Source organism: Ciconia boyciana, chromosome 1 (genome assembly GCF_034638445.1).
Source record: "Ciconia boyciana chromosome 1, ASM3463844v1, whole genome shotgun sequence".
In the NCBI taxonomy this organism is placed as follows: Eukaryota; Metazoa; Chordata; class Aves; order Ciconiiformes; family Ciconiidae; genus Ciconia; species Ciconia boyciana.
In genome coordinates, this window is record NC_132934.1 from 92,739,428 (window position 1) to 92,765,701 (window position 26,274).

The following is a 26,274-nucleotide window of genomic DNA, read 5'->3' on the forward strand; positions in this document are numbered from 1 at the left end:
CACTGTGTTACTGACACTAGTAACTACGACACAGGGCCTGCCACTTATAATCTTTTTTTTAGGCCAAAGAGTCAAGTTAAAATAGCACTTAGTTTGAGCAAGAGGCTTCTGTTGTGGGTGGGAGTCATGCTGGGGGCAACATTAGCATTGTACTTTCAGACGACATTGCAGTGAAGACAAGACCCCAAAAGTAAGTTAACTCTCCAAGGCTCAATCCAGTCTTTGGCTTCTCTTCAGGTCCTGTTGGAAGGGAAGCCAGCCAGAGTCCACTGTGGTAGTGCTAACTGGATGTGTCTGTCCCACGGGGTCTCCCTTGAAACTGCTCTTTGTCAGGCTTTTGCTTCTGGGAAGTGTGTCAATGTGTGGAATCTGCTACGTACTGCTTATAAGTCCGAACTTGATTTTATTGACTAACTGAATCCTTGTATCTTGTGACAATCTTTTTCTGTGCTCTGCATCATGCCAAAGAGACAGGGGAGTGGTGTTGGCATATCTTTGTATGAATAGGTCTGTCATTAAATATTTGAAATAGAAACATCTGAAATAGATCTTGCCTGAGAAGAACAATGGGGCAACTAGAGAAAGCCAGTTTTCTCCCGGTTTGCTTTTGGGGGCTGGAGTTTTAAGCAACCAGAAAAAAGAACAAAGAGACCAGGTATTAGTGCAGGGGCTTAAAAACAACAAACCCTGGGAGGCATGAAAGGAGACATGGGGAAAGTTGAGAGAGGAGAGGGGAGGGATGCTTAGCAGAGGGAGGGGGTTTTTTGTTTGTTTTAATAACGAAGACCAGCTAAGGGAGAGGGAAGCTGGTAGTAGATGATTGAGAGTCCCTCATTTGGAAGAGGCACTGTGTTTAGGAAAGGGAAACTTTTCGCCTAATGTGGATCTAAGCCCAAGGGTCGTTCACTGCTAGTGCTGAGGATGCTGAGGCATGGAAGTGCATTTGGGTATTTTCTGTTTTCTCTGATCTCTAAATCTGTATTTTTATTTTGTGAAGAGTGAGGGAGTCAGTCATCTTCCTCAGGCAGTTAGGCTCTGAAATCTTACTGCTAGGAAGGGGTTACAGACAGCTTTAGCTGAAGGCACATGCAAGACAAAGGAGAGAGTGTTCAACTCCTTTCAGATGGTGGAAGGTGTCAGCACATGGGCCCGGTACACAGAACACAGATTCAACAGTCTGATTGGTGTGCAGCAGGAAAAGCTTAGTTAGAGGTAATTGTAGTTCAGGCTTTTGAACAAGCCTTTGTATTTATCTTATATGGTAATAACCTGTTTGTAAAGATATGCAATCCAAACTCCTTTTATTTTAGCCACCCTATCTCTTCCCAAATACCCCTCCCCAAATCTAATACTTTAAAAAACCCACAGGTGAGGTAGTCCCAACAGTTCTCCCCAAGGCTTTCTTCATCTCTGCTTTGCAAAGTGTGGCATCCAATGTTGTAGTAGGTAGGTTCAAGTTCCAGTTAGTGCTTTTGTGTGGGACTAAGCAGTACAGTTGTTTGAATCCTTGGACTTCTGCTCCAAGCACTGCGTTCAGAAATTTCCTTTATAAGAAACAAAGATTATTTGGTTCTTACTGAGATTCTGTCCATGTTACAAAAAACCCTTCACCAAATGGCATGGGAGACAACCACTTCTCATAAGCATCTCAGTGCTGAAATAGCCAGGGGATGCCAATCACTGCAAATGATGTGCTGTCATGGTTAAAGGCTAGCTGTACTTCAGCTCTCCTTCTGGTATTCCTAAGTGAATAGTTTCATACTTTGGCACTCTTGCTGCTACCTGATCTAGGTGAAATCCCTGAATTCTTCCAGTTTCAGGCCAGGATTTGTCTCACAGCTTCACTCAAGCTTCACATGACTTCATGGTATTTTGCATTTTATTCATTTGGAAATGTATGAGCAGTGATCAAGAGCCTTCTTTGTGGTTGGAGCAAACAGTTAAAGAAAAAGGAATTCTTAGATGTTAAACGTCTTATTAATCTCAACTGCTCTTACATTTCTCTACCAGTTAAGTTTATAGGCTACAGGGACAGAGCAGAAGAAACTAGCATTCCCCTCACTTCTCCTCACTCCAGATTCTTCTGTAGGACTCTCTGTGGCTTTCAGTCTGATGCTTTATCCTGCTCAGAACTGGTTTTGATACTTCCCCAAATGGCAATAATAATTAAGGGTGCTTTACCCAAGAAGACATATGTTAGGTGTTACATAAATGACTGTCTGAAAAAGCCTCTTACCTTTCATACATTCATAAACTCCACTGGTTCTTGGACAAGAACAACATACCAACTGGATTATTAATACTAATTAGATTGTCACTGATATATTGATAGCATTGCAGAGGTATTACAAGCTTCTGAGGCTCCCTAAAGAGTACTGAAGGTCAGGACTAGAAGCACTAAAAAAAATACCTAGTGGGATTCTCTTCTTGTGGAAATACAGGTTCATTAAAAAAAAAAAAGTATATATTTCCAGGACTCTTATTTATTTTCATTATTCATAATTCCAGATAAAGCTTTTTAGCATTTCTGGAACAGAAATGCTTTTGTTTCAAACTTTTCTTTCAAAAATGTATTCTATGTTCTAATATAACATTTAAATCAAAACTGAAAGTAACAATCAAAACAAAATTATTTTGTCAAAACAAAACATTGAATTGATTGAAATGATTTTTTATTTTTGTTTCATGGGCAACTTTGCAATGCGGTGTTTAATTCAACTGTGAAACAAAAGCAAATTTCAAAGTCTGTAGCTGTCCTTTAAAGCAGGAATTTTGGGTTGTGTTTGGGCTCTCCTAGGTGGCACTTAGGGGGTACTTCATCAGAATTCTACTAGATGTGTTTAAAAAAATCTATTAAATCTGTCATATTCTATTAAATCAACAAAAGCTTTGAAATGTGTGAGGACCCTTAGACTATGCTGAGATCTTCTTGTATTGATGTTATAATGGGAGTTTCTATCTCTGTATCAGTTAATCAGAATCTGTCTCTGCAACTATGCGTAGATCTCCCCTGGAAACACATTCTGTGTTTCTGCTCAGCAAATTGAGAAGCCTTTGACACCATTTCAGCTCTCCTGGCTTCCTTCTCTGTGGGCTGGTCATGGACCAAACCTTTCAAATTCTGGGTGCCTATCTTGGTGCAATTGCTTGCAAAGTCAGCAAACAGTGGAATGTAATGACAGTGTGAGTGTAAAGCCTATACAGTTAGTATTAGTGTATTCACTTCCATTTGTTGTTTCTTAGAGTTGATTTAAAAGGGACCTTCCCTTAGTAGAGGACTTTCCGGTTATTGCTTTGAGTCTTTCCTTGTCCTGTATAACACCCAAAACATTCTCTCTTTTTCTTCCTAATATATAGGATGTTTTTTCCTCCCCATTCTCATGTAGGATCCGTATACTTAAATAGTAAACTACTTCTGGCAGCAGTCTTGTCTGGGGCCACAATATGGTATATGCCTTGGAGGCATATTACTTTAGCTTATGGTTTTGGCCAAGTTTAAATGCTTCAGGATTGGCCTAAATCCGTCTCAGTGGGAGCACCCTACAAAAGAAAGACATGAATTTAAGGAGGGTATTTTGGACAAGTAGGGCAAGGGTGAAGATTAAAAGCAAAGAACATAGTTAAGGATTGCTCTATTGCTGGAAAACGTAAAGCACCTGACCTTGTCTCAACAGTGTGAGGATCCTTATTTTTTTAACAAGGACTGAGATACTAACCTGCTCCTGTGATACCTTGGTTATTCAGATCTGGCTTCCTTAAATTTGGCTAGATACAACAATGTCGTATTCCTTAAGAATATCAGCACTGCAGCTTTCATAAGTTAGGGATAGAGCAGTCAACATCCAATCACCCATTCAGGGGAAGTTGTGGCTCTGCAAACTTTGGACTTCTCACTCTGGTCGGAGGTAAACACAGGATGACACAGTAATATGAACTGAAAAGCTTTCCATTCGTTAGACCACCTAACCTTTTGTTTCTGTTTTTCAAACCTGGAAAGTGGTATTTTGTGATACAGAAAAGCTGCTTTTAAATACATATGTATTTGGACAATAGTGTAGTTGTCTCACTATTTTTCGTTACAGGCCTGTGACAAGACAGGCAGGAAGATATGCGTTGTCCAACAGCTGTCTCCTGTATTCATCAGAATTTCTTTACGTGACTAAGCATGTAACCTGCTATATCAGTGTAAATTGAATTTAGTCTTAAGAAGGCTGATTTAATCTGAGGAATATATTTTGCAGTGGTCTTGGACATGAAGAGCTGGAATATTGATGTGTTTAGGCCTTAAAAAATATACAAATAAAAGCTCCCCTACCTCAGAGCTCTATAAATAAATAAATAAAATAGTTTATGTTGTGGACACGCTCACAATATTTCCTGCATGCTAGTGGAGTAGAACACATCAAAAAGATAATAATATAAGCAGTAAAATATCCCAAGCAAACAGAAAGCATCTGTAGATCTTGCCTAGCTGCCTAATATTATTGGGATGGTTGTTTTTAGCTTACCATGCCATTAATGCTTTGCAAATGTGTATGTGCATGCTGAGGGTTGGCCAGGAGTTGAACTGTCTTTATAATGGTTATATTCAATTGCTGCATTGTGCCTGAATGCCTACAGACATGTAAGAGGACAGGAAAGGTACTCAAGAAACTATTAGACCATGCAGGATCTGGTCTACCAGCTCTAGTCACAGGAGAATGTAACGTGCTGTAAACAGGATGTAAAGAAACATTTATAAAGGTGTTTGGAGAAATCCTGGATGTAACTGAAGTGTTTGTTAGCTGGTGTCCCAGGATTGATAGCCTATGTCCCTTTTGTTGTGCTGCTGCCTTTAATAAATAACACATCAAACTCAGAGATAGGATTTAACTGGAAAGATTTGTATCGCTAAAAACTTGTAGCAAATGTAAAGAGAAAGCTATTCTGCCTCCCCTTCTCATTCAGTACCTTTTACTTCCCTCACTATGTGTAACAGTCGAATGCTGACACGTTTCTCTCAGCCTTCACTTCTACCTGATACTCACTTGCCAGTCTGTATTCACAAAGTTAAGGCCATTTCTTCAGGGTATAGGAGTGAAGAAGGTGCAGGGATGTTGACAGGAGGTATGGCTGTATGGTTTTCAGATGAACTGTGTTTCGCTGTATATAGCGTTTCTTGTAGAAAAAAGATGAAGTTTCCTTGGAACATGTATCGAGCCTGATCTAAATTCTCTCCTTGGCTTTAGCAGGCTGGGGATCAAGTCCATATTGGAAATTCTCCACTCAAACTGCTGGATGCAGTCAGAACCCGTGACTGTCTTTTAAGCTGTTGCAGCCTGTGCTGCCCTCAGCCCAGAATCGACACTGGCAGTACGGCTGCTCTGACTGCGAGTACAGAAATCAGAAAATTTCTGATGTTACCTTGATATTAAGTGTTACTTGAAGAAGTCCCCACTTGGAGTATGAGTTTTGGGAACCCTGAGATTTCCTGATCTGCTTTTTTATCTTTCCTTACTGTCTCTAGAGGTAAATGGGCCATTTTGCTGGAAAATTGAGATTGTAAGCATTAATCGAAAGGGGTTCCTAATAGGAGGATATTGGCAACACAGGTAATGGAGCCCTACTAAGAAGGCAGGCCCCCTTTCAAGACTCAAAGGTCTTCAGGTCAAGAAGTCAAAGAGACTTTCCCAAAAGTTAATTTTGCATCAGTACATCGTGGATTGTAGCACTTCCAAAAGTATTGTCTTTCACAGGCCCTGACAGTCTAATGTCAATAGGGATCCTACTGCACATAGAATTGCTTCCAGTGGTAGTTCCTGGGCAAGAGGGATGAGTTTATCCCACCATGGCTCCCGCAAAACCATTAGCAGTACACCAGACAGAGAATTGGCTCATCCTGTCTCTGCTGTGCATTCAGGTTAATTTTGCATCCCCTTTTCAGATTGAACTGTTTAATAGTGCTGCACTGTGAGCTTCAGAAATTGCTGATTTCTGTCTCGGGGATGACAAGTTTCACAGTCTATTCTTTAATTCCTACTTCTATAGCAGTTCGTAAAGCATCTTCACTTACAGTTTTCTAGTATTCAGTGAGAAATCAATTTGGGAATAGGGTCCTTCAGTGAGGAGCCTCTTGCAGAAGTCCTTTGATCATTACATTGTACGAGAACTTAGGATTTTTATGATTGAAAGTTCTGATATAAATATGAGATTGCTGTATTTATGGGAAAATCTTGATATGATCTTGCTGCTATGTGGGGCTTTTAAGAGATCCTGAAATACCTTTAAAGTTGAAGCAGTGGGAAGCTGCTTACCTCATGACATAATAAGGCAAAATAAGGTCATGTAAAAAGTCATGATTGCAACTCCAGCAACAGAGCTGAATGAATTATTTGCAACAAATAATTTAGTTGCCAAATACAGCTTTTCTTGTCCCATCAAATATCCACAAGTTGATCAGTCTCTTTGATTCAGGAATCATTGGAATTTATTTGATTACTACCTTCAAAACTTACATTCTATGGACTCTCTGTAAATGGAGGTAAAAGAGGTATGGCTGTGGTTTCAATACTATTTGAAAAAGCCTATTCTGTAATTTTCCTCTCTGGCATCCATCTTGTAAATTTGCATTACATGATGCCAGGCATTTAGGAGTCTATAGTTTTGATGAAAGAGGTTAACAAGTTTAGTGTTCATACAACAAGAGTTAATGTTCATACGGCAAGAGTTAATGTTTAGCAGAGAGGAGGCTGCACACAGGTTCATGAATCCTCACACATCCTTCACATTACATTTATTTTATTAACCCTATGACTGAAATGGTAAAACATGAGGAAGAAAAAAGGATAAAGGAGATCCTGATACTGCATGGGTGAAGTGGGGAACAGGGTGTGATTATTTCACGAGTGCACTCATTCAGAAGATCAGCGTGAAGCTAGATGCTTCTGTTCACTGCACACAAGGGCAGAAACATGTCAGAAGTTGTTGCTGGTAGTGCTGCGTTCATAAAAGGAGCATGGCATTCACTTTCCAGCCACCAGAGAGTGGAGGAAAGACAGAAAGCTGCAGGCATCTGTTATTGCGTTTGCTTACCTACCCCTGTTCCTGGAGGTTTTGAAGTAGGATTTGGAAAGCGCATATGACAGTCATTGTTTTTGACCATACTTTACAACATCCTACTGACTTTAAAGAGCCAAAATTTGGACCTCTGCAATTTAACCAATGATATATACAGGACGCTCTCAGTGAAAGGGCTGGGAACAAAACTTAGTTCCTGGTTTCCTGCCTATTATTTAGGACATATCTGATCTGAAATCTGTTTTCTGCATACCCTTACGTGCATATTCCTTGGCACATGTGCTTCTTGCCATTATGGGGCAGATCCCATAGATTTTCTGCGTCATTAGTAGAGAGCGCCAGTCATTAAAAAAAAAAAAAGCTTATTTGCCTGAGCCGTTAAGATTTTTTTCTCACAGTTCTGCCTGTGGCGCCTGTCACTAGCAGTCAAATAAGGACAATTTTACCATTCTCTCCTGCTGCTCTAATTTTTTTTTTCAGTGCCAGTACATGTATTTGTTATTCTTTATAACTCCCTTTGAAGTTGGGAATCCAAGGGGAATCTAAAACCGACCAGATGTTTCTGCTGCTGGAGACACAGAAGACAGCAAGGATTAAGTTTAACTGAAACTTAGTTCTCTACAAAACCCATTACAGTGAGAATTCTTCCTCAGATAGTCTTATTTATTATTTATATTTGCACTTGCCATCCTGGGTAGGTGATACCTCAAGTCATCTTCCCCAGGAGGAAAATGGATGATTTATCCAAGTAAATAGTGTATCAGCAGCTGCCTGCGTTGATTTCCCTTATGGGGTTTCAGTTCCATTACACTGCATATTTCCCACCCACACTCTTTATACAGCATTTCATGTTGAGGAAAATCATTCCCATCTCTGTAACTTCAGAGGACAGATACGTGGAACCATCCAGAGGGAGGGCAGTGCAACTTGTGCATGCGTGGGGAGGGGTGACGTACTTGAGAAGGTACTGGCCAGAAAGCAGTAAGAGGTTTTAACTCCTTATCCTGTCACGGTTGGAAGATGAGAGAAAGGAGTAGAAGCCGGCATGGGAGACTGGCTATGGGAAGGAAGGGACGTGCTAACCTCCTAGAAGTGGGGGCAGAAGAAGTCTCTCAGGTGGGAAAGGACAGGAAGATATGCTATTACTGACTTCTGAGTTCCAGTTAGATGCTTTTGAAGATGCGAGACAAGAAAAAAGAAAAAAAAAGTTTTAAAGTAGTCTATGATATGAAATACATTAGGTAGTCCTGTGGGGTGTCCATGTCCAAATTCTGCAATGGGAGATCTGCTGGCCTGCCTCTGCAGTCATGGCTGCAAGAGAAAATAGCGCGCAGTCAGGCCTCACGGAGGTCCAAATGGGAAGGCAGCAAACAGAACAAGGCCTCGGTCTCTCTCTACCTTAGCATGGCTTAAGCTAAAATTTGGATCCACTTCCAGGTTTTAAACACCCCATATTTCTGGAGTACTTGTTGCCAAGTTATCTCATCTAAGTTTATGGGACTGTCTGTCCCTATGCCTGTCTGTCACACCCATGTGTAGCTGTTGAGCATGCTGATCGCTTTCAGCCAAGTCAGAAAGAACTGAAAAGATAAGTTGTTTTCTACAAAATGGGTATCTAAGGAGAGGAGAAAAACTCCATTTAGTGCCCCTGCTGAGGGAAAGACAAGCAGAACTTACCAGCTAAGTATGTTCGGTGGAGGACAGCTGGCTGGCCAGCACAGGCTTTGCTCCAGAAGAGCCACAGCACGTGCTGTCTTTTGCTCACCGAGAATTGTATATTTGTTGTGGGAGAGGAGACCTATGATAATTGTCCTCGTATTGTGTAGCGCTCGCAGGCTCTGATCGCAAATCTGTAGGAAGACAGACTTTATCGGTATTTGTTTCATGTCTGAGCTGTTTTGTTTTCTTTAAAGTCCAGCCCCCTTTCTTGTTGGTAAGTCAAGGTATGTCTCTGGCTGATAGTGTTTTCCCTTGCCTCTCTGCTGTGGAGTTACAGCAGCTTTTCCCTGATTTTTCTCCGTATGGATTCACTTTATTGTTTCACACCAAATCTCACTGCTTCTCAACTCTCGATGTCACAGGCACCATAATTGAGAAATAGTATCAGGCTCTGCCTAAGTTACTCTTTAATTGGCCAGATGGATCACTAACGCCTTCACTGAGGCACTGTCCTCCATCATTAGCTGTTGGAGTTGCCTCCTAATATTGCAAGGCCCTGCACACCACCCTAATTTGTTTTTAAACAGGAAAATCAAAACCTTGGTAATTATATAGAGCCTCCTAATAAACATCAGGTAAAAATGCATGCACTGTAACGAGCCCTTTTCAGAACAGCAAAAGGGAGTGGAGAAAATAATTTGCTAGTGTCTACACTTACTTAAAGCTGCTTTTCTGATTTTAAAATATAAAAAGAAATCAGGTCCTGGGAACACTGGGTGATTGTGGATGTTCTGTGAGGTTTTGAGGAAAGATATAAAGAAAAGAAAATAATCACATGTTTTTCATTTTATATTTTTAGGACCTGAATTTCCCAGCTTTATATTAAAGGGAAACAGGTTAAAATCAGAGAGTTTTGGACCTACATATTTTCTCCTCTTCTTTATTTTTTTGTCAAGGCATCGAGGGAGATGGTATGAAAAGCATTTATATTGGTCTCTCTGCTGACGGAGCTTAACCTAATAATCCAGGACTTGGAACTGGGTGCTTCGATAAAAACACTTTCTGAGAGATTTTTCCATTCAAAACACCAGGAGAAGTTTTTTAATTGACAGCATCAGAAATTAGTATCCTGCCAGGACTACATTTCTTTGCACCTTATTACTCAGAACAAAAGATTAATATATACTCATTCCGAGCATGGGAGTTTTCAATAATTTTTTCCTAAATTAAACCAAAGATGAAGTGAAATGGTTTACCACAGGATTGTGAGAGTGAAAACAGGGGGAAAGTCCCAGTTCCATGTCAGTTATTACTTTGTCCTAGTTTAAGCACTTGACTCTCTTCTGGTGATTGCTCCATTTTCTTGTTTTTTATAGTGTGCTAGATACTTGGAAATTTGCAGACTTAGCTCAGTCTTTGAAATGAAGAAATCACAGCTCTGAAAATGCCAAATTAAACTGTGATTCTGATTTCCCCTTAATTGTGAGCAACTTCACGTACAGAAAAAGCAGCACTCCAGCGTGGTTCCCCTTCGTTCAGCTTCAGTCTGAACTTCATCTCGTAACCCAACTGTAATGGGGCAAACTGAAAGACCAAAACCAACATATAAGAAGATAACATGGCTCACATCTAAAATTTGGAGCTCAGGTCTGTGTGAACCCCACCTGCATTCTTAGACTTTTGTATGTGTGTGTTCTTGAGACATTGCAGTTGAAATATATACAGGAAACTAAGTCTAGCTGAGAAGATTATAACTTGTAAACATTTTCCTGTGTATGTTTTGATAGAATGGTATGGGGGTGGGGGGGCAGGGCTGTGGATTTTTAAAATATTTTAATGCTTTCGTAACACAATCCATAGTCCATTTTAGACTTAGTTCTGATTAAACCAAGATATTAGATGTGCCGTGGAAGTTAGCAAATAATGAAACAGGTTCCTTAGCATTGTGACACCAACACTCCAAAGCAGCCCGACCAAGTGGGACTGCATACACCCTGCTTTCTTGGGTCAGTTTGTGATTTTTTTTCCAGCTTCTATACAGTGGCTTTAAAGGTTACTTCCTGTGTCATTTACAGTTGTCTTCTTCCATATAGCAGCACTGCAGGGAAGAGTGTGCAGTGGAAAGGGCTGGTTCTGCAAACAGCAGGTGCAAGGACATGGCTTACCTATTGTCTGTAACATACTGTATTATTCAATCAAACAGGAATCTGTCTTTTATCTCTTGCAGTCTTGGGTATTAGAGTAGATAGGCAATGAGTCCAAACCAACAGGGAGCCAGAGGGTAGATTGCACATCTGACTGTGAGAGTCATCATCAGGCCAAGTACTCCATCAGGCCAGTTGGAAAAGCATCTTGTTACTCAGAGGTAGGGCTGGATTTACGTTCTGCCCAGCATGCTCATTTAGAGAGGGAGGATTAGATAGCCCATAACATAGCTGTTGATACTCTTGAGCACCAAGGGTTTACTAGTCCTTTCCGCTGTGCTCAGGGTAACGAGTGTGTGAATAGGGTAAGGACTTGGACGCAGCCCCAGCACCCCCAAACCAGCTGAGTTACTCCAACAAAGTAGCATAGACCTCTGTGGGGCACATTCTCTGCCGATTCGCATGCATTTATGTTCTCTTGGTCTTGGAACACATTATGCCTCCTGTGATTGCTTTCTCAAACAATGTTCCTGCTTCCCTCATGATTTAACAGCTGCCTTGCAGTTGTGGTTCTTAGATCTACCATTCTTAGATCTCCAGTTTGCCCCATGGCCTCTTTCATCTTCTTTTCCCAGGGCCTGGGACAGATTCTGAGCTTCCTGCTAGCTTGCTGTTGCTTTGTACCTGCCCTCAGATTGCGGGTGCTGGTGTTCTGACAGTCTACCCAAATCCTTCGTTGCTCAGAGGAAATAATAACTTTCATTCAGCTGCTTTCTTAGCATTTATTGTGACATCCGAAGACAAATGCAAACTCATCTCTAGAATCATTATTCTCTTTGAAGAACAACGGATTGTCAGGGGAGACATTTTTTTGTGTGGATTCACTTAGAAGTTCTGTCCCCCAGTGTGGTTTTCCAGCTGCCCCTGTCATATCCTCCGTTGTTGTTTATCCAACTTTTAATAATTTCCTTTTCATGCTAGAAAGGGCCACATCATTTTCTCTCTGTGAGTGCATGTATTTGTATCTACTTCATGTTTTTTCATTTCTTTCAACTCATAACATACAAAATATATAGGAAAAGGCATCCATTGCACTCAATACATGTATTATTTATGCATGTTTTATATATATTTTGGCCTAAATTTAATTAAATGCCTACGGATTTTGTGCACCTGCATTTTAAGTGCTCTATTGCAGTCTTTAAGGTATCTCTTAATCACCTCACATCATGACTAATTTTTGTAAGAGACATACTCATACATGAATAGCTAGGCTATACCTACTTCTGTGGAGAAACAAATGGAGGGGAGACTTGTTAAGAGATAGAGACTATGGATATTTTTCTACTTGATCAAAAGAAAGAATATCACTTAATATATTACCAACAGCATTGCTTCTCACGCCTGGGCATCAGCTATTTATTCATGTTTTCTGGATGACCAAAGTTACTTTGAGGTACCAGTGTAACACTTGAGTGGCTTTGGTTAAATTATTTTGATTTTGACTCATCTCCATTTCAGATGGGAGATCAGGCCTGGCATTGAACCAGCCCAAGGTGGTGTGAAACTGTGTAGCTTAATTTGCTCTATTAACATAAGGTTTCACCTAAAAGTGTTAAGATGAGATCAGCACAAGGCTTGCCATTACAGCAGCATGCATAAATATGAGGGTGGAAAATTGCTCAGAGAAACTGTCATTCAGGTTCTCTGGGCAAAGTAGGAATGTTGTTTATTCTCCTCTGAATAACAATGGCACCTTTACCTGTAGCAAAAGAAATGGAAGGAAGCAGCAGAGAGAATGTCCTTCCAGTCATGACTTTGGGTTTGACAGTCTCCAGTGAAATGAATGTTTAAGCATTGGCTAGCATTCTAAAAAAAAGGCGATGACTGGCAAGTAATCAGATACAACATCACTGGTTGGGGCGGGGGACAGGGAGAAGGGGAGGAAAATCACTGGAGAACGTTAGAAAGTGCAGCCCTTGGGCCGATGGAGTGAGCGGGATTTTCGCTGGCATCTTTTTTTCAGTTGTGTGTCCCTAGAAAAACCGCATGGCATGCATTTGAGAGAAAAACTGGACGGTGAAGTTGTCAGGGTACTAACCTGGAACATGTAAGCCCTGGGCTGCTTCCCATGCTTTGCCACCGCTTTCCCGGAGGGCCCTGGGGAAGCAGCGTGCTCTGCCTCCCGGGGGCAGCGGGATGGAGGCACTGGAGGTCAAGAGGAGCTCGGAAACGATGGTAGCAGTAGCTTTTCAAGGAGGTTAGGTAGATACCAAAGTTCGACGTGATGAAAGATGTTAATTGAACTGAAGGTAGAAAGCATGAATCTGTGATGAAAATGGTTCCTCTTTCTGGGATCTGTTGTGTGTGCGCCAGGTATGTGCCTCGCTGTGAGCCGCTGCACAGCTTTTCTTTCTGTGTTTCATTTAAAATTTACACCAAAGTTTTTGTAGTGTGATAGCGATTTTTCCTTCCTGCATTAAAACAAGTGTAATCTATATATTGTATTGATAAAATAAGGATTGTACTGGCATGAAGGATGTCCGTCTGTGTTAGATAAACATAGGTACCTTTTGGTTTCTTTTTCGTCCTCTTCCCATGTTTATACCACACAAAGAACTTATTAAAGCAGGTACAGTTATGGAGATTTTAGCTTTAATCTGCACATGATTTTTAAACCTTTTCTCACATCATAACATATTTAACTGCTGCTTTAAAGGCAAAGAGGAATTCTGTGGCTGGGAGCAGAGGAATATGAAAGGTATAGTAGCCTTCCTGTGAGAGGAATATGATAATATTCACTGACAGAGGAACTATGAGGAACAATTATCCCAAGCTGTGTCTTTCAGACAATGCTGTCAGATTTTCCACTTCCATGAGCACAGCTGGGCATGTGGTGCCAGGGTGAGAAATTCCACAGCGGCTAGAGGCTGAGTGCGTTGGGTGCCGGCCTGGCCGGCAGTGCTGGAAGTCAGGAGCTGAAACTGGAAAGAAAAGAAAGATGACTTTCTACAGCTTTGAGACTGTACGAAAAAAACAGTTTTGGAATGTAAAGAAAGAGTCTTTGAAAGATGCCCCTTCCCAGACTGCTGCTCCTCAGAGACTGAGTTTGATCTTGGGGTTCAGGTTCTTAACATACCTGAACTGCCTTTACAAGATATTTGCTCCTCTATCTCCAGCTAAGGATTTGGTCTTGTGCAGATTCGCAGCTTACTTGATATATCTGTTGAAAACTTGGGTGTTTGTTTATTTATTGAATTTTCTGTACCACTGGTACTTTACCCAGGGTTTTTTGTGTTCTAGATTTGTTGTTGTGGTGGGGTTTTTTTTGATGGGGTTGATGGGGTTTTTTGGTAATCAAGTACTTACCCAATGTTAGCTAACTGAATCTGGAAGCTCTGAAGGGTAAGGAAATTATGCAGGTCATAATCTGGTGGGTACTGGAGTCTGAGGTTTGTTTGGATGCAGAGTTTCAGTCCCACCTGGTTTCGCTGGGGTCAGCCAAGGATATTGACTCTCTGACTTATAACAGTGTTTGTATTAGCTAGACTTCAAGCTGATAAAGCTGGTTGCATCCAGAGAGGCAAAGAGATGCAGAGGTTCTGAACAAGCAAGAGGGAAGGCAGTGGATTCCTCGTTTGCTAGTGCTCCAAGTACTAGAGACTGCTTCTCTTGTATACATCAGGTTTTATGTGTTGTTTGAAATATAAAATGGTATATTGTATGTTACACCTTCTGTTTTGCGCACTGTGTGCTGTTCTTCATAACTTTTTGGGTTTCTAGATGTTTAAGAATGGTTTACTGAATACTTGAGTTTGATAATCTTTGGGACTCTGTCTAAAAGATTACCTTCTTAAATTATCATATAGATTGCTTCTTACATCAGATTACTTTGACTTTTACCTACTGCTTTGTCTTAGTGCTTGGAAGGAATGGTCTCTTTTCTCATTCTTTGTACGAGTTGTTTCATAGAGCTGTTCCCTGGCCTACCTTTTTAATGTTTTCTAATTTCTCCGTTGAAAACTTGGGAATTCTGGATAATTCCCTAGTCAGTCAGACAGCTCAAATAATGGACCCCAAAATGTAGGCTGTTAATTATTTTTCAGTGCAATGGCAATGTAATGTGTGACAATGGAGCTTTTTGGTAACAAGTGAAATCATTTTGGACATACTGAAGACTGGAGTGATTAGCACTTAAATAACACCACACTTCTGAGGATATCAAAACACTTCATAGCATTTAATGAAGGAGGCCTTCCTTACATACCCAAAGGATGTACTTCACTGCTGCTAGCTCTCTTCATAGGGAAGAAACTGGTTCAGAGAGAGGTGAGGGACGAGGCAAAGTTGTAATTAGTGGCTATATTGTCTGATGACGATCTCAGTCAAACACAGACCAAAAGACTTGTCATTTTAGTCCTTTGCATGAACCCTAGAGGGGCCCATGGTCATTGGGGAATTCCTGCAGCAACTACCACCTTACTGCGGCTCTCCACAGTCTGGCAGGAGGGTGGCTCCGGGGGGAGAAAGCCCTGCCAGGGGCTCATGTGCTGGCTAAGCAGGGAAGGGAGAACGTGAACACCTTGTAAAACCATGGGTAGATAGCTTGTAAAACCATGGAGGGAGACCTTGGAGGAATGCAGGAGTGAGGGAGAAAGTAAGTGAGACTGTGCGTGTTTGAGGGGGGGACTAGTGCATGTGTGAGCCCAAAAAGTAATGGGCAAAGGAGAGAAAGATGTGGAACACAATCATGTTTGCTTTCAGCTACTGGAACATAGAAACTCATTTTGTTTCTTGTGTAATCAGCACTGCAAAACCGAGCATTTTGTTGTTAATGCTCAGCTCTGAAAAACCAAGTTCTCTACCTGTGTTTTGCAACACCTTTGAACTGGACACACATAATAAATATCACCATGCAGTGGCCTAACAGGACCATTTTAGGATAATGGTCAACTGGAATTTTTTAGCCTTTATGTGGAAGGGATGAGGCCATTGGCTCGTGGTTGCTCTGGCTGATCTTTTTAGCAATATAAGAGTACTGTACTGTGAGCATCTTTCTTGTGTGCTCAGCCTATCCATGAGATAAGGATAGCAGACCCCAGAGTCTGTCTTAAATTCCTTTGTAAATAAGTACAGCTGGTTTGCTATTATTTTTTTCCTTGGTAATTACAGTAAAAATGTACTATAAGTTATATCAGGTCTCAATGTGTTGGGTTTTTTTTTACTTTGGCTTCAGCAGTATTTTTAAATCAGTGAACTATAGGGATTTGTTTTTATATTTTAAGAGAAAACCCCCTAGGCACAGAAATACAGGACTAAATTTGCTTTCTGGGCATTAACATAGCCTTAAAGTGGGAAAAGCGGGCCTGGAGAGCGATAGCTGTGCATGACTCTCAGGATTGATTTTGCTGTATTAGACAAGTTAACTTTTAAATTCAGTATTCTGGTCTTAGGAATGGCCAGTGAGGAAGGCAGATATCTTCAGACATATGTGTGTGTGACATTTAAAAATTGTATTACTTGAAAAATACCATCACTGTTACAATTTATTCACTGCTGAAACATACATACAATTGGAAAAGGTCTGTGCTGATTAATGAGACAATTATACACATTAATACCAGAGTAATCAGACCTCATACTTTTAAGACACCAACAGCCAGACACAAATACATTTTTGAAAAGCATTGTCCTATCTGTAGTTGTCACTGGCAAGTTTGGCTGAGATGTACGTAATGATAGTTGGACTTCAGAGTACTAAAGCACTGTCTCTCAAGGCATGTCTTGCGCACGACAAATTACGAAAATGAAACACCAATAATTTGAAAGACTTAACCAAGCCCATGGAGCAACTTTCTCTCTGGTCGGCAGCTGACACAGGAATGCCGCCATTCAGACCCAAGCCATGGGTTCTCAGCTGTTATGTCCTGGATCCTGAATAGGTGCAACACAAAAAGTCTGTAACCAAAAAATGTTACACCAGCTTAGGGATTCATGTTTTGTAGCATCCTGGATACACTTTCCTGCTCTTTATGAAAACTGTGGCTCTCATGCAGGTGTATTTGACACGGACATAAGATGATGGTAAGGTGAAGTAATGGAAGTTTTATCAGAGAATCTGAGGGTATCAGAGGTTTGGCTATGAACAAACGAATATACATTCAAGTCCCACTACTGCAGTCAGCCAGCAAAAGGGTATCTCTGAAGGTCACACATTTATTAGGTAAAACACATTTTCAGGCAGAATAATGATGTGTTTCTTTAATTCTTCCTGTGGTGGAAGGTGGTCCTTGGCCTAATTTCATGTTGTCTTTGCACTACAAAACTGATTAACCTTGAGCATGTAGCACTTGCAGCTGAGTTTGAAGACAATCTCATTTATGCTGAAGAACGCTAGTGTTTCTCATCTAAGGGATTCCTCTGCACAACAGTGTTGTGTTTGGTTTTGAGTATCAGGCTGCACCACCATTCTTCAGAGTTGGCTTTAGCACACTTCCATGGCTCCTCACCAGCTCCTGAGAGGCCTTTTGGCTGTGTGTTTTATTATTTGTATTTATTATTTTCAGTCTTATTGCAGTTTTCTTTTTAAACAGTAGCCAGAGCTGACTCACTGCTGTTGACTGCATGACCTGCTTCCCATTTCAACCCCCACCTGCTTAAAAAGTTTAGTAGTTGGCAGTATGTCTCCTGGGACTGATGTCTGAGCAATTGACCATTAAAAAGCAAAATGAAAGGTAAAACTCCTTTTGGCTTGTGTGGCGAGAGCTCTGGATCTGCAAGTGAGCACCTGCTTTGCTGATCACTGAACCTAGGGAATGGAGGAAAGAGAAGGAATCTCTTTCTAAGCAAAGTGACCTACTGGAAGTCAAAATCCCATCTTCCTTGCTGTATTAGCTAGTAAGAGTACAAGTGAAGAATAGCTTTTTTTTGTTTTTCGTATAAAATACATTGAAATGTCAGGAAGAAACCGAGTAGTTTAGTGAGGAGTGAGTGGTGCAGGCTATGGATTTTAGTTTGGTTTTATGATCAACTCACTGTGTGACTTTGATCATGTGTCTTAGCTTTCCCCTGTATTAGGTGAAGGCTGGAAAAATATGTACTGTAGTTTTTGATGTTACACTTTATTTGTATAGATTCCAAGAGACCCTGCAGTGTTTTAGGTACTGTCCTCCTATTATGGAAGCGCCGTGTAGACTTCAACAACTCACAGTTTAACTAAACTGTGACAGGTAGAAACTTCATTATGCTAACTTTCCCCACAGCTAACTTCTCCCATCAAAAGCAAACCTCTGCTTTAAGCCTCAGTGAAGTAACAGCACATTTCTGGATATCTGAAAAGGCTCAAATATAGCTGAATGAATTTATTAATGATGTATTCCCTCACAGCAAACAGATTTGTGCTCTCCCATAATTAAGCAATACAGAAGTAGTACTTGTCTCTTTCCCTTTAGAGAAAGTGAAAATAACCACCATACAATGTTAGACAGTTTTCTCCAAAATTAAAGTTTTATTGTTGTTGAATCCTTGCAAGTCTTATATTAACAAAAACATATGTTTTATTTTCTTACATGTTAATATAGTTTTTTGTTTGCATTTAAATGTTTTCGTGGAGTGTTTATACCACTCTGTAGGAAGAGCATTGTTCACACATGAAAATCTGTAAATAGAACCAACTTGAAACAAAAGTAAAGCTAGCACATCTGTTTTAATATCTCAGAAAGTAAACCAGCTGTGTGTACATATAATATATACACGCTAGTAGTAGATGTTAAATTAGATTTTAAGAATTTGTTTCAGCTTAATAGCCTAAAATGTTATTAGTAACATAGATAAGGAAATTACTTAATAAAAAATATATGATTTTTAACCTGACAATGTCCCTCTTAATTAAGTTATGAGATCCTTAGATGAATGATGTTATAAAAGTGCAGTGTGTAGCTTCTATTATTTATAAGAGAATGCCAAAGAGCTAGCTCAAACCGATTAAAGCAAGGAAAATCTCATTGAAACTTGCCATTCTGAGCAAGTGAATGGTGACTGTTTCTAGAGAATTCATACAGCCTTAGCATTTCAAACATAGTGCCCAACTAGCTGTTTTTGATGCAGGAATTGCACATTTTGGGAAAATAATGATAATAATATTAAAATAATAAAAAGGATGGTCTTGGCAGGTTCTGGCATGTGAACAAAAATATAAGTATTTCAGTTGTGGTGACTCTGATGAAATTTAAATTCGAAGTCTGGGTATCCTCACCTACCTTACAAAGTCAGCCTTGCACTGAATTTTTTTGCTTTTCATAAAGTCTTCAAATATTCCTGTTAGGCAGCTAATTGAGCTCCCCCATTAAAGACACCTATGGGACTTATTTCTGCTTGCCCTGAGCTGGCCCAGGTGTATCTACCCTTCAGCACAGCAAGCAGTATAGACCTGCAGACCTTTAATCTACAGGTCCTCTAATACTGATAGCAAAGATTTTTGGTTTTAGCTGTACTCAGGCATGCGAGCACCTCGAGTTCAACCCAGTTGCAGGGCTGAGGAGGGATGATGTATGATGCACAGCAGGGCTGTGCTGGCCCAGGGCACTGCTGAATCATTTCCGTCCCTCACTGGGGGGACCAGGGAGGCCAACATTCGCAGCTCACCCAGCATCCCAGCTGCAAGCTCAGCTCAGCCCAGTTGTGCAGTAAAACAGCAGGACTCTTGAGAGAGTTTGTGATCTCCAACCTGTGAATTGCTTTTGGAGGTCCTGTACCTCGCATCTTTCTTTTTCTGTGGAATGCGTCTTGTGGCTTTCAGCTGTATAGAGATTAGGTATGGTGCATGGCTTTAAAGGCAGGAAGGCTAGTTGCTCTTGATGTAAGAGAATTAAAAGGGTAAATACTGGTTTTGTTGGTGGTTAACTTCTTGTTAGTGAGCTTTTACCTCTGCCCAGTCATTTTATCAATTAGGTACTTTATTAATTAAATTATCTACAATTTAAGCAAATAAGAAAGCTGAAATCCCAGATATATTGAAATCAATGGTAAATGTTTTCTTTCTGGGTCCATGATTTCATCCTAAATATTCAAATCATTGAGGTAGGATTGATTAATATCTCTTACTTTCTCTTTCCAGTGCTTACCACTCTCTTGAGGACTATAAAAATCATAAATTATGTAGAATGTAAATCAAAATGTATGCAGCACAAGCAAGTTATAGAGAAGAACTTGTAACATATTTGAAACTTTTTTTACTCTGCCTTCAGAAAACTCCTAAGCAACACAAATAATGAAGTAGTTCATTTTAAAGGCTTGATTCTGGGAATATTGTTGAAGCACTCAAAAGACGGAATTGCTAAGCACATCTTTAAGAAAATACATGTAATATCTTAACATGATTATAATTTTAAGCTAGTTTTCTATAGTAGTTCAAGCCATAACCCCTAGAAGTGATAGAATATAATCATGTCTTATGATGATCATGCTTGGCATGGAAAATGAACGTATGCAAGGCTTCGGCTTAGATTAACCATGCGCCACAGATGTGTTCAATGAGCCCGTTTCCTGTTTTGCTTTATAAGCCCCCCCAATCCAATCCTTTAGAGACATTTTTATCTGCTAATAAGCATAATTACAGTAATTCCTGCTGTCATTTATAAAATTATAAGACATTTATTTAGTCATTTGTGGTGTTTAAGGCTGCTAAGTTTCCCTGACCAGAATCAAAGCTCTACTGGCAGATATTTCTGTAGGACTTCAGCGGCACACCTGGTCTCGTGGTTCTCTCTCCGGATAGATCATTAGTCTGTGATGCGTGATTTACCGTGTAGAGGTTTGCACCAGATGTGCAAAAAGTTCTGGTTCTCACCTCCATCCACTTTGTACCATTTATGATTGCATAGAAAGGATCCGATTTTCCTCTGAGTCTTGCAGATGTGAATTTAGACCCTGAAGCCTGGAGGGTTTCAGCACTCTACATCGTTGCAAGGGGAAATGCAGGTCCAAGGGGTTTAAGGCAGAGAAATGGGGTGCACAGTGTCTTGCAAACTGGATGAGACCCTTCCAGAGTGGTGGAAGTGTGCTGATGAAACTCTGCTGTACCCAACCATCTTGAATGACCTCAAGGGAAAGGGACTGTCTTGCAGGCCTTCTGCTGCTCAAGGTAGCTAATTGGGCTACATCTACCTTTAGCCATCGTTTCTCCTGTAAACCATTTGAAAACTCCTTTTTTGCCTCCTACCATGTTTATAAGCTGCAAATAATCAACACAATTTGATTAATACATCTGGAGACTGGAATTTCATTATATATTCTGATGTTACATACAAAGTGTCTGACACTCCGGCCTCGTTCCCTATTTCAAGACTTGAACATCTCTTTTTAAATTAATAGGAATTTTGCCATTGACTTGAATTTAAATTGTTGAAAGGGCTCTTGTTTTGAGAGAAGACATCTAAATGTTCCAGAATAAGCACATCTGCTAGCCAGACGTCACTTCAAAATCCTGAGTTTAGTAGAAAGTTTTAAAGGCTTTGTGGGAAATAATGGACTGCTCTGGGGAACTGCAGAGTATTCAGATTAATCATCTAGACAGAAGTTTGTGAGTCTAGGGACTCTTCAGTATAGAAATGCTGGGATCACAAGCAAAATATTATGGTAGGTCATTCGCTTCTAGGAAAAAAGGAATATCATCCTTTTAACTTGCAAAATCCTACTGTCAAAGGTGTGTCGGAGTAGAATAGTTCAGGCAGGGGCAGCACCAATAAAAATTGTGACTGTTACTAAATTCACCCTCACTGGTATTTGTTCCATGCAACTGCTGTTTCCTCTTCATAATTCGCATTATAGCTGAGGTTTTTTTGTTTATCCACATGAATAGACAAGCTCATGAAATGGTCTCAAGCAGCAAATGGCTTTGGAAGGCAGACAAAGTGAACTAATCTCCAGTTTATAAACGTATGGCGATGCTGAAAGAACAAATGCTTCAGCAGGCAACTTTAAAGAGGAATTGGGGTGTGGAGTTTCTGAAGGGAGGGAGTTGGAGGTGACAGCACTATACGGCCTGAGCACAATGACACACTGAGTAGAGAAATTTGATTATATAAAGAGGGATAATAGATGAATCAACTAGAAAAACAGACACCAGAGAGAGCAGGGAGAAAAGAAAAAGAAAAGAACCATTTGACCGTAGGAAAATAAAATGAAGAGAACTTTGCAGTTTCCTACTAGCCAGTCGTTGAAACTCTATGAAACTGTATGAGTATATGAAATTTTTAAAAACTCATTTGTTTCTTAGACTGCTGGGGAAAGGAGACTGCAAGTGAAGAAGTGACTCTGCTATCATACAGCTCGAACTGCTTCAAAGGTCTGCCCGGTGTGATAAATAGTGCAAAGCCCTTTGTGATCTCTGGATGAAAGTCACGATAGTATGTCCAAAAAGTCGTTCAAAGGCCAAGTCCAGCAATCCTCAGCCCTGATTCAGGCAAAACTGCCATTGTTTCACACATGAGTGTCTGGAAAACAGAGGATACAGGGGCATTGAGCCAACTGTTTGGTTCCCCCCCCCCCTCCTTTTTTTTCCTTTTTTCTTTATTGTAGAAAAAAAGCTGAATGGCTTTTCAGGGTGGAGGAAATTGTGAGAAAGGGAGGGGGCCACCCACTTGTGATTTGAGGCTGAGTAGGTCCTCCACTACTCTCTTTCCACCTGCCCCCAATTTGCCTTACACTTTGCATCATTCATGTGACACCAGTCTTTCAGCCCGAAAGGAGAACTTCGCAGAAAGTTATGGGCAAACAGTCTGAATGGAAACTGTTCTGCAAACTTAATTATAGCATTTGCAGTTAAATGCAAACTAGGAGCAAAGCAGTGGGATTAGTTGGGTGTTCAGCAGAGAGAGGCCAGGTACAAATGCTTTGATATTTAGATGGATCCAAATTCGAATTAAACACCTTTGTAGCATCATAAAGAAACAGTCTCACCTCTGGTTCAGGATGTATCCCTTTTTTTTTTTCCCCCTCTCTTTTTTCCCCCCTTGCCTGTGTGTACAATGAAATCACAGTCAAAGCAAAGCAAGCAACTATGTTTGGTTCTCCTTAGGGCTATATTGAAATCAATGAAGCATCTTCGTGGTCTATTGTTCTTAAAAATGTACATGCTGAGTCACTCCCTCAGCATCATCTTCTTGGAGCTCAGGGTAGAATTTCACCTCGGGTTTCAGTGATTGTTTGGGAGGCTGGGGGAGGATTGTGGCTGCTTTCCTTTTCCTTGGGAGTAAGCTTTCCTAGTGCTGGTAACCTTTGCAATTACCAAGTAATAAGAAAGGCAGTTATTTGGGTGCCATTCTTTTCAAGTGTTGAAGCCACTGCGAGTTTGGAAGAGCTCAGCAGAACGCCTAAAACATTGCAGAGACAGGCTTCACGCTGTGCTTCACAGGCAGTCTTAACTCAGGCAAACTCGCACCGAAGTCAGCTGAGGTTTTCCCCGAGTGAGAAATGAGTTAAAAACTGAGGCAAGATCCTGATCTTTTACCCAGGCACAACTCCAACAACTTTAGAAGAGTTGCATTTGACTTACAGCATTGTAACAGAGATCAGAATCTGGGCTTCAATAAGGACTTTGGCATATGGCCTCACTCCTGTATAGGCCTTTATTAATTTATTTATTTTAAAAAATGGACAATTGCATTGACTTTAATAACCCTTACCTCAAAGTTCACTTGAAAGAAAACTAATAAGACTTTTTATTTAAAGGGGAGAAAAAAAAACCCTAAAAATAAAAGTTTAGCTGTGGTCAGCCAGGGTGGGAAATTCCATTGTGGCTGCAAGCCCATGGCAGGTAGAGTGGAATTTAATGAAGGAAACTGCTGTGTTTTTGTGTCTTTCTGTATGTTTTTCCTTTAAAACCAAGAGCTGGGCAGGCTTCCCATTTGACCTGATGTGACCCAAGCAAATTGCTTCTTATATAAAAACAACTGCAGACTTGGAGAATGTGAAAATGCACTGTATCCTTTTTCCAACTCAGGGAAAATGAAAGCCTGAGAAACAGGACGGCCCTGTCAATACTCGTTGAGCAAAACTATCACTCAAGCTCGATAAAGAGAGATTAGAACAGGCTTCCTTATGCCAGAGGGATTCATTATAAGTTAGATCTCTTTATGTTTTTTTTTTAAACAGACACACTTACCGTCAGTAAGAGAAAAATCCATTTTTCAGATAATGTTTTAGATAATGTTTTTTTGTGAAGGGAGGAGAAAAGAAGCGCTTGTAAAGGAGGAGAGGGAAAGAGAGAGGGAGAGGGGGGAAAAAAAAGGTTTTAACTAATGCACCCAAACGAAAAGAAATAAATTGATAATTGTTAAAATGTAAGCAAAAAGCCCAGCTTTCAGCTTTTGCTGTAACTTGGGAGAGCACAGGCGCAGGGATTCAGGGTGTGTCTGCTGATATTGTATTCAGATGTGTTGCCTTGGCATGTGTACTGACGGATTTATTTAAAAAACAAAGCAAAAAAAAAAGCATTGTGTGCTCGTGAAATGACTTCATAAAATCCTTCCCTTTATGAATTATTTTGATCACAGGGCTTGTTGTTTAAATTTCTAAAGTACTGTGCTTTTTTTTTTTAATTGCCTTCTTTTCAGAACTGTCTGTTCTCAAGTTGGCACCTTCCGCATAGCAGCATGCAGAGATTAAAGGAGAGGGGAGGGAGGGGAGGTACAGAGGCTTTCATCAGACCAAGGGGGTGATGTGGTGCATAAGCAAACTCACATCTTCTGCGGGTCACCCCTGAAATGAGTCTTAAGCTCTCAGCCACTCTTTTCCCCATAGTCATGTCTAATCCGCAGCACCTACTCCGAGGAGAGACAAGCAGACACTTGAACCGTCCCATGCTGCCATGTCGTAGGAGACAGAATAGACTCTTGTTTGCTGTGTCTTGCTTAAAATGGAGGTGAAGGGCTTCCTACTCAGGAAAGCAAGATGCTGTAATACTTGCCAGGTTCGGTGAGGCCTACCTTTCCAAAACACAGGTTTTGCTTGTGCTCCATAGGCTTCTGACTGTTGCTTGAGGTTTTTTCCTGCTGTGGCTCACAAATGCAGCTGATAGACACCATGAGCACTCCTGGAATTGCACGGTAAAGGGGCCATGTACAGAAGGAAACTCTTGATGGTTTTGCTCCAGACATTGTGTTAAGGACCTGCAAAGTCAGTATGAGTCACTTCCCCAAGATTAACTTCCACCATCATCATCATACAGATCCTGTATTTATCCAGAAGTTATGATAGTATTTTCAGACTAGGCATAAAACCTAGAATGTTTTACTGGATGAAAACATGGTACTGGGGATCAGGAGAGCTGGGGTTCAGTTGCTGCTGCTTCTTTTTATTTGTTGGGGAACATTCACAAGGTCTTTATTATATTTTTTGTTACTTGATAGAGTCTGAAGTAAGGTAGTACTTGTAACAGCCCTCCAAGACTCTTTCTGTGTTCCCCAGGGCTCAGTACTTATATTATACATTATATATCTTTATCTTAAAGATATACATTAATATCTTTATCAATTATCTGGACGAGGGGATCCAGTGCACCCTCAGTAAGTTTGCAGATGACACCAAGTTGGGCGGGAGAGTTGATCTGCTTGAGGGTAGGAAGACTCTACAGAGGGATCTCGACAGGTTGGATCGATGGGCCAAGATGAACCCCAATTGTATGGGGTTCAACAAGGCCAAGTGATGGGTCCTGCACTTGGGTCACAACAACCCCATGCAACGCTACAGGCTTGGGGAAGAGTGGCTGGAAAGCTGCCCAGTGGAAAAGAACCTGGGAGTGTTGGTTGACAGCCGCCTGAATATGAGCCAGCAGTGTGCCCAGGTGGCCAAGAAGGCCAATAGCATCCTGGCTTGTATCAGAAATAGTGTGGCCAGCAGGACTAGGGAAGGGATCATCCCCCTGTGCTCAGCACTGGTGAGGCTGCACCTCGAATACTGTGTTCAGTTTTGGGCTCCTTGCTCCAAGAAAGACATTGAGGTGCTGGAGCGTGTCCAGAGAAGGGCAATGAAGCTGGTGAAGGGTCTAGAGCAGAAGTCTTATGAGGAGCAGCTGAGGCAACTGGGGTTGTTTAGCCTGGAGAAAAGGAGGCTGAGGGGAGACCTTATCACTCTCTACAACTCCCTGAAGGGAGGTTGTAGCGAGGTGGGTGTCAGTCTCTTCTCCCAAGTAACAAGTGATAGGACAAGAGGAAATGGCCTCAAGTTGTGCCAGGGGAGGTTCAGACTGGATCTTAGGGAAAATTCCTTCACTGAAAGGGTTATCAAGCATTAGCACAGGCTGCCCAGGGAAGCGGTTGAGTCACCATCCCTGGAGGTATTTAAAAGACATGTAGATGTGGTGCTTAGGGACATGGTTTAGTGGTGGACCTGGCAGTGCTAGGTTAACGGTTGGAGT

At 41.0% G+C, this 26,274-nt stretch overlaps 1 protein-coding gene across 14 annotated transcripts in view; it reads left to right on the forward strand.

Moving 5' to 3' along the window:
- Positions 1-26,274, forward strand: part of ZBTB20 (zinc finger and BTB domain containing 20) — a 470,118-nt gene that overhangs the window by 228,084 nt on the left and 215,760 nt on the right. The gene's annotated exons all lie outside the window — the stretch shown is intronic.